This window comes from Pipistrellus hanaki (assembly GCF_964339955.1).
Source record: "Pipistrellus hanaki genome assembly, chromosome: 3".
NCBI lineage: Eukaryota > Metazoa > Chordata > Mammalia > Chiroptera > Vespertilionidae > Pipistrellus > Pipistrellus hanaki.
The window spans coordinates 95,297,973-95,311,631 of record NC_140505.1 but is presented as its reverse complement, the minus strand read 5'-3'; the positions used below and the strand labels follow the sequence as shown (position 1 = coordinate 95,311,631).

At 43.3% G+C, this 13,659-nt stretch overlaps 2 pseudogenes across 2 annotated transcripts; both read right to left on the bottom strand.

Annotated features, from left to right (window-relative positions):
- Positions 1 to 1,379: 1,379 nt before the first annotated feature.
- On the bottom strand, positions 1,380 to 2,188 carry LOC311620485 (glycerophosphodiester phosphodiesterase 1-like; annotated as a pseudogene). Its single transcript has one exon. The product of its transcript is annotated as a glycerophosphodiester phosphodiesterase 1-like (transcript).
- Positions 2,189 to 8,935: 6,747 nt separating this feature from the next.
- Positions 8,936 to 13,211, bottom strand: LOC311619671 (heterogeneous nuclear ribonucleoprotein A1-like 2; annotated as a pseudogene). Its single transcript has one exon. The product of its transcript is annotated as a heterogeneous nuclear ribonucleoprotein A1-like 2 (transcript).
- Between the last annotated feature and the right edge of the window lie 448 nt (positions 13,212 to 13,659).

The window sequence follows — 13,659 nt, the reverse complement described above, 5'->3', positions numbered from 1 at the left end:
TGCTATGATGCACATTGATTACCAGGGGGCAGCAGCTCAATGCAGGAGTTGCCCCTGGTAGTCAGTGGGCTCCCACATGGGGAGGGCCTCTCAGACAGAAAAGCCAGGCTCACAGCTAGTGAGTGCAGAGAAGGTGGTGGGAGCTTCTTCCACTTCCACAGCAGCACTAAGAATGTCTGACTGACAGCTTAGGACCGATCCCCTTGTCTGTCAGTCAGACATCCCCTGAGGGCTCCTGGACTTCTAGAGGACGCATGTTTTTCATGCACAGGGCCTCTAGTGTTTTGATAAAGTTTGATAGTGAGGCTGCTTGAAGTAATAACCACCCCAATTACAAAGAGAGTGCAAAGACTCACTTCCTTTCTCACTGAATATAGCCAACCACAAACTGCATAGGTTAGTAGTTAAATGTGCTAACTCTCTAGTGTTCACTTTCCTAAGACCTGATGAGTAGTTCAAGACGTCAGGCCAGTCTCCCACCTCAACAAGGAAGTCATTTTTGAAATGTTCTGCAATTTTCTGAATATTTGCTTCCCTCCCTTCCCCCCCTGAAGATCATGGGTGGTGCTGAAGGAAGATAAAAGGTCTTAGGAAAAGGAAGACCGCCATCTTGTGGCGTATTGGTGCAGCATTTAGTTCTTTTTTCCTTTTAATGATTTTATTATTAGTATGGTCACAAGTTTGATGACTTACAGTACACTGATAATGTAGCCAAATACAAATATTTTAAATAAGTAAATTACAAGTGTGTCAGGTTTCAGTGATCATGCAGAGCCTATGTATTTGCATTTGTACCCCCACATGGCACAGCTCAATCTGTGCTTACCCTCATTGGATCAATGTATGCTTCATCTAGGTCTGGGCAGGAGCTATTGTGCTTTTTTTTTTTTTTTTTTGCAGACCCAGATTTTCAAGAGCAATGGTGTTGAAGTCAGGCATTTCATGAGCGTGGTGGTAACACCAGGTTTTGCTTTGGTTCAAGGTAAAAATGCAATTACCAACTATTGCTTCTGTGGGCCATCTGATCCACCCATGGCTTGGGCTAGCACAAAGGGTTTCTCAGTATCTCTGAGAACCATAGTAGTGAGGTGGGCAGTCTTCCAAACATGCTGTCGGTGATATAGCTATATAGCTGGAACCAAGATAGATTCGTAGTAACTTTTTTCTTTTTCTTTTTTAATGTATTTTATTGATTTTTTTACAGAGAGGAAGAGAGAGGGATAAAGAGTTAGAAACATCGATGAGAGAGGATAATCGATCAGCTGCCTCTTGCACACCCCCTACTGCGGATGTGCCCGCAACCACATGCCCTTGACCGAATCGAACCCGGGACCTTTCAGTCCGCAGACCGATGCTCTATCCACTGAGCCAAACCTGTTTCAGCCATAGTAACTTTTTTCATCAAAAGTATTAACAGCCCAACCAATGACCTGAATACCTTTAGTTGACCACTTCTTTAAGTAGTTTGGGGATATAAAATCTTTTTGTATGAGGAAACCTGAAATTTCACATAGGTACCACAAGATATTATGCATGCTCCAGTTGAGGAAAATGTCTAAGACCACAAATATGGACTGTTTCCAGATGTTATAGTATGGTTTCCCATCTTTCATATGGCTAAGGTCTGTGAGATAAAGCTGGTTATTACATTCTGATCTGTTTGTCTCATCTTACAGATAACTTCTGGCAAGAGCAGACCATACTAGTATTGTATAGTTGAGGAAACTTCACATATATTTTCTTTAGAGCATCAATAGATTTGCATGGCCCTTGACATCAAAGGATTAAGCTTCCTAATTTGTTCAAATGTCAACTCACATATTCTACCAGAGCCATCTGTGGTCCTATCTACTGTGTTATCATGCATTAAGATGGGAATCCCATCAGGGGTAAACTCAATGTCCAGCTCCATGCCTGTTGCTCCGTTCGTAGCTGCCTGCTACCAGCATGTTCTTGGGGACCTTGTGACAGTCATTGCAGTGGATGATGGCGGAAATGCGGTCAGCAATCCTGAGCTCGTGCAGGGCCCTGTGCCAGCAGGTGATCCGAGCTGAAGAGGGGCAGCAGGAGGTAGAGGACGCCGGTGGAGAGGTAGGCATTGTAAGGGCTGTGTGTCACCAGCAGAAACAGCAGCAGCAGGAAGGAGAAGGGTTCTAGGAAGCCCTCCCTGTGTTTCCCACAGCCACATGCTTTTATTTTTATTTTTTAAAATATATTTTATTGATTTTTTTTCTTTTTATTTATTTATTTATTTATTTATTTTTTTTGATAAGTTTTTATTTTTCATATTATTACAAATGTTCCTTCCCCCCGCCCCCCCACCATTGCTCTCCTCCACCAGGTTCCCACCCCACCCTCTGCCCTTTCCCCTCTCCCCATTGTCCTCATCCATAGGTGCACAGTTTATGTTCAGTCTCTTCCCACGCCCCCCTCTCCCCTTTTCCCCAAGAATCGTCAGTTCACTCCCCTTCCATACCTCTGATTCTATTATATTCAACAGTTAATATTGTTCATCAGATTTTTTTAATTTCCTTGGTTTTTAGATTCACTTGTTGATAATTATGTATTTGTTGTTCATAATTTTTATCTTTGTTTACTTTCTCTTCTGAAAGAACCCCCTTCAGCAATTCATATGATTCTGGTTTGGTGGTGATGAACTCCTTTAGCTTTTTTTTATTAGTGAAGCTCTTTATCTGACCTTCGATTCTGAGTGATAGCTTTGCTGGGTAGCTTATTTTTGGCTGTAGGTTCTTGCTATTCATCACCTTGAATATTTCTTGCCATTCCCTTCTGGCCTGCATGGTTTCTGTTGAGAAGTCAGCTGACAATCGTATAGGTGCTCCTTTATAAGTTACTACCTTCTTTGCTCTTGCTTCTTTTAATATTCTCTCTTTATCTTTTGCTCTTGGAATTTTAATAATGATGTGTCTCGGTGTGGTCCTCTTTGGATTCCTTTTGTTTGGAGTTCTGTGTGCTTCCTGGACTTGTAAGTCAAATTCTTTCACCAGGTGGGGGAAGTTTTCTGTCACTATTTCTTTCAGTATGTTTTCGATATCTTGCTCTCTCTCATCTTCTGGAACCCCCATAATTCTGATGTTGGTTCGCTTGAAGTTGTCCCAGAGGTTTCTTACATTATCTTCAATTTTCTGGATTCTCTTGCCTTCTAGCTTCTGTGGAGGAGTGTCTTCTGGCTCTTTATGTTCCAAAGCTTTGACTTGATTCTTGCGATCTTCCCTTTTGTTTTTAGGACTCTGTAAAATATGTTTTATTTCAGACAATGTATTCTTTATTTCTTGTTGTTCCCTTATCATTTCTTGATGGTCTCTTTTCATATCCTCATAGGTCTTATCCATCTTTTCTAGGAAATTCTTGAAAAACCTTATAAGCGTAGATTTGAACTCTATATCCAGACGCTTTTTGTCCTCCATTTCTTTCGTTTGTGATCTATTTTGTTGTCGCATTTCGCAGTTACAGATGGGACGGGGTTTCAGGGTGGAGCCTGCAGCTTTGGCTTCCGTCAGCCCCGCCCTATGCGGGTCCTTCAGCTGCCGGAGCCTCTGAGAGAAAGGTGCCCTCGATTTTCGCCTGCTGCCAAACAGTCTATGCTCTCCCACAATGAGCCCGGTATTGGGGTTCAGTTCAGTTGGAAGTGGAGTTGGAGGTGGCGTTCACAGCAGTCTGGAGCCCCAGTCTCCTTCCCGTCAGGGCAATCCCGCGGCACAGCCGACCGTCCCTTCTCTGGGGGCAGTGTGCGCGCCTCCGGGACCTCCTTTCTCCGCTACCCCGGGGTTCCGACTTACAGCCCAGCTCCCTATGGCTGAGCCTGGGTCCCCGGGGTCTGGCCCAGAACTGGGGTTCAGAGCAGTCAGGGGCCCAGCACAGTCGGAGTTTTATCTCCTTTCCGCTAGGGAACGCCCGTCAGGCACTCGGCCTCCCTCCTCTCCGGCTCCGTCCTCTCCGCGCGCCGCGTGTCTCCGTACCTTGGGCTTTTACAGCTCCTCCGCGCTTCCTTCTGGTTTTCTCCTTGCTTCTCGTTGTAGGATTTCCAGTCAGTCGACTTTCCTGTAGTTCTGGGTATTGTCCATTTTATATTTTAGTTGTATTTTATTAAAATTGTTGTGTGCGGCTGCGGCTAGTTGCCTACCTGAGCAGCCATCTTGGATTCTCCTCTATTTTATTGATTTTTTACAGAGAGGAAGAGAGAGGGATAGAGAGAAACATCGATGAGAGAGAATCAGCTGCCTCTTGCACACCCCCTACTGGGGATGTGCCCACAACCAAGCTACATGCTCTTGACCGAATCGAACCCGGGACCTTTCAGTCCGCAGACCAACTCTCTATCCACTGAGCCAAACCCGGCTTCGGCCACATGCTTTTATTTTAAATGAACTGTTGTGCTATTAAAATAGGAATTTTAGGGGAATATAGGCAGGTTTAGGGAACTTTTTAAAAATATATATTTTATTAATTTTTTACAGAGAGAAGTAGAGGGATAGAGAGTTAGAAACATCCATGAGAGAGAATCACCGATCAGCTGCCTCCTGCACACTCCCCACTGAGGATGTGCCCACAACCAAGGTACCGGAATTGAACCTGGGACCTTTCTGGCCAACACTCTATCCACCGAGCCAAACAGGTTTCGGCAGGTTTAAGGAATTTTTAGAATTGGGGTTCATGGAAAAAACACAGGGCTACAGACTTGGAGAAGGTACATTTCCATAATATAAGGGCGTAGCAACAGTTATATTTACATAAGTCTAGGAAACTGGGAGTAGCCAAAAGGTCTATATTTACAAAATAAAGAAGAGAGAAGAAAGCCCAGAACGGATAAGAGGACTTTGTGGGAGAAGGGCCTCTGGAATTACTATAGTAATCAATTCAAAAGGGACTATTGACCAATCAGAGGGAATATCAGGACAAGAACTGCAGCCTCTGCAGCCAAACTGTGGAAACTGGGAGTTGTGGGACTCTTTCCCTCTCCCCACGAGGGAGTCTGTGCTGTGAAATTCTTTCCCCTTCCCCAAGTGGAAGTCTGCACTTGTTCTCCAATAAAATTTCCACTTTTGCTCCACCACCTTCCATCCATGGCTTCATTTTTTGACTCCAGGGGACAAAGAGCCCAGGAATCATTCTGCTCAGGGGAACACGATGTGTTCCAGTCCAAACTTCTGTTTCACTATCACCAATGATTTGAAGGATTCTTTTAAATTTTCTCCTTGCATCTTGTCTTTTTGTGTCTTTTCTCGATGACATTGGGGTGGTATTGGTGTCAACTTGCATGCCAGCTTTCGCAGACATGAAATTTCCATGAATATAACTTAATGCATCATGTGTCCCGTGCAGCCTTTGTCTACTTGTTCCCTAATTTTCATAATTTGCATTCTTACATGGCAAATCAGCGAGCTGGTCAAGATGCCTTAAGGAGCCAATTGTTAGAAATCATCTTTATTGCATACAGGTTCAGAGCAGATTACCTCTGTCAAATTCTGAACACCTTATGAACATGGAAATTTCTCTCCCCAGTTGTTTGGAGTTGGGCTCTGCTTTCAGCATGTGCACATGCAGATATTGGTTCTGCTCTTTGCTGGTATAATGTTGGCAGAGATTAGAACCTGAAGAAAGGTTTTACATCATTAGAAGAATTCAGGGAGTAGTATTCAAAGTAGGTCTTTCTCCCTGCTTATCCCCATGTGGGAAGAGGTGAGGGATGGCAGGAATAAGCCTGTAAGCACACAGCAGTGGAGGACCTAGCCAGCTCCTCTTGCAACAGAGTAAAATGTTCAGCCTCTTTGACTCCATTTTCTTAACTCTGCTTTGTTCCCCTGTTCTTTAGGTTAATAGCTGTTGCTTAGTCTTTCATGCAGCACTAGAGGAATTCTTCTTGTCATTTGAATTGTACAAAAATAGCTCCTTAGCATAAATTTCCCCTCCTAAACAAATAAGGAAAGTATGCATTGTTTAACTTCTTGATTAGACTCACATCAATTAGAGTCATCAGACTAAAAGCAAAGTTTCCTTGGGCCCCTGATGCACCCAGATGTCTTCGATAGTCAGTTACCTCATGTCCCTCCCATTTCTCCCTTCCCTTGATTCTTTAAATTTTTTTAATTTATTTTAAATAAATCTTTATTGTTCAGATTATTACATATGTTCCTCTTTCCCCCCAATATCTCCCCTCCACCTGATTCCCCACCCCACCTCATACCCTTCCAACCGCCTCCCCCTATACCCCCCCCCGCCACTGTCTTCATCCATAGGTGTAAGATTTTTGTTCAATTTCTTCTCGAACCCTTCACACTCCCTTTCCCCTGAGAATTGTCAGTCCACTCCCTTTCTATGATCCTGATTCTATTATATTCACGTTTATTCTGTTCATCAGATTTTTTATTCACTTGATTTTTAGATTCACTTGCTGATAGACATGTATTTGTTGTTCATAATTTTTATCTTTACCTTTTTCTTCTTCTTCCTCTTCTTAAAGAATACATTTCAGCATTTCATATAATACTGGTTTGGTGTTGATGAACTCCTTTAGTTTTTTTCTTGTCTGTGAAGCTCTTTATTTGACCTTCAATTCTAAAGGATAGCTTTGCTGCGTAATCTTGGTTCTTGCTATTCATCACTTTGACTATTTCTTGGCACTCCCTTCTGGCCTGCATAGTTTTTGTTGCGAAATCAGCTGACAGTCGTATGGGTACTCCCTTGTAGGTAACTAACTGTTTTTTCTCTTGCTGCTTTCAAGATTCTCTCTTTGTCTTTTGCTCTTGACATTTTAATTATGATGTGTCTGATGTGGTCCTCTTTGGGTTAGTTTTTTTTATATAATAAATATTTATTGTTCAGATTATTACAGGTGTTCCTCTTTCCCCCCTCTTCCCCCATAGCCCCCCTTCCACCTGATTCCCAACTCCACCCCATGCCCTTACCCCCACGCCTGTCTACATCCATAGGTGTAAGATTTTTGTCCAATCTCTTCCCTCACCCCTCAGACTCCCTTTCCCCTGAGAATTGTTAGTCCAATCCTTTTCTATATCCCTGTTTCTATTATGTTCACCAGTCCATTTTGTTCTTCAAAATTTTTATTCACTTGATTTTTAGAGTCACTTGTTGGTAGGTATGTATTTTATGTCTTTTTGTTGTTCATAATTTTTACCTTTACTTTTCTTCTTCTTCTTCCTCTCCTTAAAGAATTCCCTTCAGCATTTCAGGTAATCCTGGTATGGTGTTGATGAACTTCTTTAACTTTTTCTTGTCTGTGAAGCTCTTTATCTGCCCTTCAATTCTGAATGATAACTTTGCTGGGTAGAGCAATCTTGGTCGTAGGTTCTTGTTGTTCATCATTTTGAATATTTCTTGCCACTCCCTTCTGGCCTGCATAGTTTCTGTTGAGAAATCAGCTGAGAGTCGTATGGGTACTCCCTTGTAGGTAACTACGTATTTTCCGGCGTATAAGACAACTTTTGAAACGAAAAAAAGTCAACTGAAAATCGGGGGCAAAAGACCAAAAATACATAAAAATTACCTGCAGATCTTGACGGCAAAGTAAGTCTTTTCTTTGAAGTGGGGGGTAGTCTTATATGGTGAATATAGGCCTAAACCTATGTTTTAACTGTAAAATTAGGGGGTCGTCTTATACACTGGAAAATAGGATAGTTGTTTTGATGCTTGTAAGATTCTCTTTGTCTTTTGCCCTTGGCATTTTAATTATGATGTTTCTTGGTGTGTCCCTCCTTGGATTCCTCTTGCTTGGGGTTCTGTGCACTTCCTGAACTTGTAAGTCTATTTCTTTTACCATGTAGGGAAAGTTTTCTATCATTATTTCTTTCAATAGTCCTTCAATATCCTGCTCGCTCTCCTCTGGCACCCCAAAAATCCAGATATTGGTAGTTTTAAGCAGTCCTGGAGGCTCCTTACACTATCCTCACACTTTTGGATTCTTCTTTCTTTCTGCCTCTCTGGTTGGGTGATTTTTTCTTCCTTATATTCCAGATCTTTGGTTTGATTCTTGGGGTACGTTGATCTATAGTTGAGTTTCTGTATATTCTTTATTTCAGACATTGTATGCTTAATTTCTGACTGGTCCTTTTCCATTTTTTTGGTATTCTCATTAAGGTCCTTAAAGGTCTCACCAAGCTTCTTGGAGGTCTCATCAAGTTTCTCAGAGGTTTTTAGAAGATTCTTGAGTAATCTTATAAAGGTGATTCTGAACTCTGTGTCGTCCAGTAGTTTACTTTCCTCCATCTCTCCCATTCGTGACATGTTTCTGTGTCTCCTCCCTGTGTTGATGGAGTGGCTTTGTGTGGTAGGTGACCTATCAGCTTCCCCAATCACCTGGGGTGGTTGCTTTTGGTATATCCCTTTGTGGGCTGAGTGCAGAGTCTTGGTGTAATTAAGCCTTGTTTGCTGTTGGTACACTGGGAGGAATTGATCTCCAGGCCAATTGTCTGTGAAGACCTGCTTTGTCTATAAAGGAAGAACTGCTGTGCTGGAGACTCGGTTTGTTTCAGTGGGGCTTTGGTGCTCACTGAGTCCCTCTCCTGAATGTGTCACTTATGGGTGTGAGTGGTTGAAATTGACCACCAGGAACACTGGCTTCTGGATCTCCAACGGGATTCAGTTCAGTTACTGTCTGAAGCCACCCTGCAGGAGCTACAGCGAGAACTAGTTTTTTCCTGTTTGCTTGGGACTTGGCGGAGAGGGTTGCTGGAGCTGCAGTTTATATCTGGTTAAGCTGCCTCAATACAGGCCATTCATATGTAAAAGCAGCTGTGTGGTGCCTGGGCGGGTCTGTAGAATCTGAAGGCGGGGCCTCAGGGTGGGGCGGGGCCTCAGGGTGGGCGGGGTCTCAGGACTTCACTAGGTTGGGGCGTGGCTAACAGCGATTCCTGCCCTTCTGTGTTTCCAAGTCCCACTTCCCTGGGATCCAGCGCAGTAAACACTGATTGCTGCCCGCACCTCTGCAAGAGTCACCCTCACTTCCGGACCAATGGCCGACAGACCAGCTTCTCCCCGTAGGCGTCTGGGTCCCCCACGTGACCCCAGAAACTGGATTTCAAAGTGATCGGGAGCTTGTTTCCTTTTGGGTTGAAAAGAAAAGCTGTGCCCAGTCGCTATCACCAGCCCGATTCCCCACCAGCCCGATTCGCGTGCCTCCGTACTGAGGCTCCTCAGCTTTTCAGTGCTTGCGCTCCCCTCTCGTTCAGCCAGCCTTCCCGTGGTTTTGGATGATAGAAGTCCTTTATATTAGTTTTAATTTTTAAAGTTGTTGGGCGAGCGGCAGACCAGATGCTATCTATGCCGCCATCTTGGTTTCTCGGGACCTCTTTGGGTTACTTTTGTTTGGGGCTCTGTGTGTTTCATGGACTTGTAAGTCTATTTCTTTCACCAGGTAGGAAAAGTTTTTGGCCATTATTTCTTCTAATAGGTTTTCAGTTTTTTGCTTTCTCTTTTCTTCTGGCACCCCAAAAATTTGGATGTTGGTACACTTAAAGTTGTCCTATAGGCTCCTTGTAACTTTATATTTTTGGATTCTTTTTTTTCTTTTTGTTTTTCTGGTTGGGTGTTTTTTTGTTTCCTCATGTTTCAAATCTTCAGTTTGATTTTTGGGGTCCTTTGATCCACTGTTGAATTTCTGTATATTCTTTATTTCAGACAGTGTATGCTTAATTTCTGACTGGTCCTTTTCCTTTTCCTTTTTTTCTTTTTTTTTTTTTTTCATTCTCATTAAGATCTTTAAAGATCTCACTAAGTTCCTCAGAGGTTTTTAGCACATTCTTGAGTTACCCTATGAATGTGGTTTTGAACTCTATGTCCAGTCTTCTGCTTTCTTCCATTTCTTTCATTTGTGATCTGGCTCTTTGTCTCTGCATTTTAGCTGCTTCCCTGAATTGATGGAGTGGCTTTGTATGCTAGGTGTCCTTTGGACCCAGTGGCTCAGCCTCCCCAGCTACCTGAGGTGGACACTCTTGGTGACTGTACACACACCCTTTATGGGTTGTGTGTACAGTCTTATTGTAGTTAAGTCTTGATTGTTGTTGGTATCACTGGGGGGAATGACCTCCAGGCTAATTGGCTGTGAGAATCAGCTGTGTCTACACCGTGAAAGCTTCTAGGCTTAGTTTGGATGGGGTGAGGTCTCAGGGCAGAGCAGGCAGCCATGGTTTCCTGTCAGCCCCACACTAAGATGCTTGGGTCTCAGTGTCCCACGCACCTCAGAGAGAAAGCTACTCTCGAGCTTTGCCCGCTGCCAGACAATCCAGTTTCTCCCTGAATGAGTGTGGGTACCCAAAGTTTCATCCATAACTAGAGTATGGTGCAGTCAGGAGGCCCTGTTTCCCTCTGGAATGATCAAGGCAGCAGTGTATCCAGCCACCCAGCCTTTTCTCTCTCTCGCACACACGTCACACATCTCTGCATCTCCACACTTCTGTCTTCCACCATTCCCCTGGGTCTCAGTGCCCTGCGGCTATAGCTGCACAATCCTCTGAAAGAAAGCTGCTTGCAAGCCCTGCTGGCTGCCAGATGGTCCACTTTCTCCCTGTATGTGTCTGGGTTCCCTGAGTCTCACCAGGACTGGATTTCAGCGCTACGGGGAGCCTTTGTTTCACTCCGGTTTGAGAAAGCCAGCCACAAATTCTGCTGCCCAGCTCTTCCTCTCATGTGCGTACATCTCCGTGTCTCTGCACCTCTGCCTTCCGCTGCTCCTGTGTCTCAGTGTCCTTTTTTCCCCTTCTCTTTCTAGTTGTTGAATTTCCACTCAGCCGGCTTTCCAGTGGTTCTGGATGATGTCTGCTTTGTCTTTTAGTTGTAGTTTTGAAATTGTTGTGCGAGGCAGCAGTATAGGTGTTCACCTATGCCGCCATCTTGGCTTCCCTTCTCCTTTGATTCTTAAATCAAGCCTGAATTGTGTACTTTCGTAACATGGTTCTTTAGGATGCTAGTCTGCCATCTTCTAGGCTTATAAAGTTCCTTGTTTTTTCACTTAAGTTTTGGCTGTCATGGGGCAAACAGTGTGAACTTAGATTCATTTACAATCTCTGCTTGCCCAAATGCTCTCACTAGCTTATCTCCTACCCACAAATAAAAGTCTAAAACATGCCAAAACCAGTTTGGCTCAGTGGATAGAGCATCGGTCTGTGGACTGAAGGGTCCCAAGTTTGATTCCAGTTAAGGGCGTGTACATTGGTTGTAGGCACATCCCCGATAGGGGGTGTGCAGGAGGCAGCTGGTCAATGTTTCTCTCTCATTGATGTTTCTAGCTCTCTATCCCTCTCCCTTGCTCTCTGTGAAAAATCAATAAAATATATTTAAAAAAAATGATATATCTTAAAAAAAAAAAAAGTCTAAAACATGCCCTAGGAAGAGGAGGAAAAAATAAATATACAAATAAAGTTAAAGTCTTTTAAATAGTTGTTAATTTATTACTTGTGTTGGTGAAAAATGGTTTCATATATAGAATCCTTGAAGCAACTTGCTCCGCAGTATCCTTTTTTGGTTCAGGCAGCCAACTTCTTGAAAATTCTCCTGAAACTTGTTATCATTTCATCCTTATTCTCTGTTGTTGAGTGATAGCTTGCTCTACATGACCAACCTCAAAGATCCCTTAACTGGTCCTAGCCTATAGTATTTCAATGATGGGAAGATGACTTTTCTGTGTGACTGCCCAGTACCTGCACATTCTTCTGTGACCTTCCTCTTTTAGAAAAGGCTCCTTCTCTGCAGCACTCCAACCATGCGGGGCCATGGAAACTGCCATGACCACCCCCTCTGGCCACAGTTAATTAGAATCTGATCCAGATGGCCAGCCAAGCAGCACCTTTCCCAGGAGCGTTTGGATTTCAGAGAGAGCAGAGTTGATCCTTCCTGGGTGCATGTGCAGTAAAAGGGAATGAAACTGATGCACAGACGGACACAGAGAAAAAGGTGGTGAGTGTTTTGGTGTTTTTCAATTTTTGGTTGGAGTTTTCCTAAGTCCCAGCTGCTCCTCTGAACCTCCAGGATATACACCCATGTATCCTTCCAATAAATTCTTCTTTTGTCTAACCTACTTCAGAATGGCTTTCTATTGCTTCTGTTCAAGAGTCCTAATAAATACATATGGGAAGGCCCATGTTAAGGTCACAGCATGGTCAAGAAAGGTAGGTCCGAACACAGTATTCTTTCCCTGTGAGGAGACGATATGGAACTAGATTGTCAGAAGATTGCTTGGTGAGCAGAAAATCAGAACAAGGGCCACTAACTATATGATTGGAGAGTTTGATAGCAACAAACTTTGGGAACCTTATGTGTCCAACTTTTAATAGGGATCAATCTGTGGTTTGTTTTTTAAAGACATTTATTCAGTGTCATAATCAGACTATTAAGTTTAGCAATCAACATCATGGGTGAAAAAGAAATCTATCTAAAAACCCTTTGTTGGAATGCTTTACAGTTTCCACACAACAGAAACTAAATAACCTGTTACACAACTAGTCATAAATATAATCTTTAACTTTATGTCCATTCATGAGTATTGTCTAAAACTTGTCTTCTTTTGTAGCAGTGAGGTTCTGTCACCACTGTGCTTGGCTGAGTTCACAAATCTGTTGTAACCAGTAGCTTCCCTGTCACTTCTCTGACACTTCACTCCTGCTAAGCTTTGTTTCCTGGCAGTAATTACAACTTCCTGCCACTGCCTTAGCTACTGCTGCTGCTGGAATTGCTACAGCCACTTTTTGTGGTTTGGCAAAATATTGGTCTCCACCACCATAGATGCCAGATCTTCTACTTCCAAAATTTCTTCCTTTTCTGGGTCCAAAATTTGAGGATTGATTATTGTAATTGCCAAAATCATTGTATTTTCTGCCTCCAAAATTGCTTCCATCAATGCCAAATCCATTATTGCCATCCCCACTGCCACCATATTCACCACCACCAAAGCCACCTCCACAATAAAGTTTTCTACATGACCAAAGTTGTCAAAGCGACCTCCATGACCACCTCTGAAATTTCCAGAACCACTTCAACCTCTTTGGCTGAATGAAGCACTAGCCATCTCTTGCTTAGATAGGGCTTTCCTTACTCCATATTTGTGGTCATTCACAGTACAATATTTTTGAATGATAACCATGTCTACTGAATCATCAAAGGCTACAAAAGCAAAACCTTTCCCTGTCACTGCCTTGGTCAGTCAAGAATTCAATCACTTCAACTTTTCCATACTTTTCTTCTTCCCTTCCTTTCTTCCTTCCTCCCTTCCTTCCTTCCTTCCTTCCTTTCTTCCTTTCTTTTCTTTCTTCCTTCTTTCCTTTTTCCTTCCTTCCTTCCTTTCTTTTCTTTCTTCCTTCCTTCCTTTTTCCTTCCTTCCTTCCTTCCTTCCTTCCTTCCTTCCTTCCTTCCTTCCTTCCTGTCTTTCTTTTCTTTCTTCCTTCCTCCCTCCCTCCCTCCCTCCCTCCCTCCGTTCCTTCCTTCCTTCCTTCCTTCCTTCCTTCCTTCCTTCCTTCCTTCCTTCCTTCCTTCCTTCCTTCCTTCCTTCCTGTCTTTCTTTTCTTTCTTTCGCATGAAATAGCTCTGGCCACTGACACAGGCATCAAGCTAGGATGAATTAAGGACTGTATGTCTGCTTTGCCCCTGATTGATATAAGAGCAACACCACCAATCAGGCGTCTCCTTGCCCATTGC